We start from the raw sequence: 1,629 nt of genomic DNA on the forward strand, positions 1-1,629 counted from the left end.
GGCGATGAAAACTTTGTGATTTGGACTGGGGAGGTACATTATACCAATACATGCATTTGCTAAAAGTCATCAAATTCTTCCACTGAAGTGGGTACAACTATTGTTTGTAAATTGTACCTCAACAGGATTCGACTTATTGATTTATTGATTTATTTATTGAGACAGTCTGGCTCTGTGGAGTGCAGTGGTGCAATCTTGGCTCACTGCAACCTCCGACACCCGGGTTCCAGCGATTCTTCTGCCTCAGCCTTCCTAATAGCTGGGATTACAGGCGCCCGCCACCACGTCCGGCTAATTCTTTCATTTTTAGTAGAGACGGGGTTTCTCTATGTTGGCCAGGCTGGTGGCTGGTCTCGAACTCCTGACCTCAGGTGATCAGCCCGCCTCAGCTTCCCAAAGTGCTGGGATTACAGGCGTGAGCCACCGCGTCCGGCTAGGATTCGTTTTGAAAGAAAAAAATATATGCCACGTACCCCTCGGGAACGGAAACAAAGAGTAACAAGATCTGCCCCAAGCTCTGGGGCGGTGGAGCCCAGCATTCATAGATCGGTTTGCACTAGCAGCAGAAGCTCATCTCACGACAAACTCGGCCTCTTCCCACTTTGTAGAGTGAGGAACAAGCTCAGAGAGATGAAATAATTTAGTGGCGTTCACCCTGTCGACAGGCGCCAGCGCCAGGATTTGAACCCAAACCACGTGACTTCACAACCCGTGGCTTTTAGCACTACGCGGTGCCGCTGGCATCTAGTAAAGGCTAGATCACTATATACTGAATGAATGATTCCGGCTACGGATCCTTAAAGCCCACAGAAGGCCCATCCAGAGACCGAAAGCTTCAGACATGAGCCGCAGCGCAGACGGATAGACTGGAGCTACGCGGGCGACGCTCAGACTTGAGCCTGAGTCCGACGGACTGAGAGGCGGGCTGAGGGGCGGGCTGAGGGGCGGGCTGAGGGGCGGGCTGAGGGGCGGGCTGAGGGGCGGGCTGAGGGGGCGGGCTTTCGTCTCGGGAGGCGGAGCTGTCTCGTCCCATTCCCGGCAAGCTTGAACCTCTTCACTTGCCGTAGTGCCTGCAGCCGGAAGCTGCTTTACAGCGTGTTTTAGGTTTCCGGGTGAGGGTAGGGTTCATTGGTACCATGTGGGAGCTGCTGTGAAGAGTTGTTGCATTCCAAGATATACCCAAATTCCCAGTTCCGGGTAAGGAGGAGCACAGAGCCGCTTGATGTGGCTGCGGATGGGGGCGGCATACTGAGGGAGGGTAAGAGTTTTCCGGATATCTGCGGAATCAGGTTTGAAGGAAAACCTTGGCGCGGTCGCCGGTACTGTAATTAATTGTTAGCGCTGTTGCCATCGTCTTTGCCTCTCCGGGGTCCAGAAATCTCAGGACAGCCGTGTTGTGTGTCCATGACGGCTCTGAGCGCAGAGGAAAATTGTTTGTTTATGAGGCGCCTTATAGTTTCGTAGAAACTTCTCAAAGTGGTTATGTTTTTTTAGCCTGTGTCATTAAAACTCCGCTGGCGTGAAAGATGACGTCCTTAGCCCAGCAGCTCCAACGACTCGCCCTCCCTCAAAGTGATGCCAGCCTCTTGTCTAGAGATGAAGTTGCCTCTTTGTTGTTTGACCCTAAGG

Source organism: Mandrillus leucophaeus, unplaced genomic scaffold (assembly GCF_000951045.1).
Source record: "Mandrillus leucophaeus isolate KB7577 unplaced genomic scaffold, Mleu.le_1.0 Scaffold165, whole genome shotgun sequence".
Taxonomy (NCBI): Eukaryota; Metazoa; Chordata; class Mammalia; order Primates; family Cercopithecidae; genus Mandrillus; species Mandrillus leucophaeus.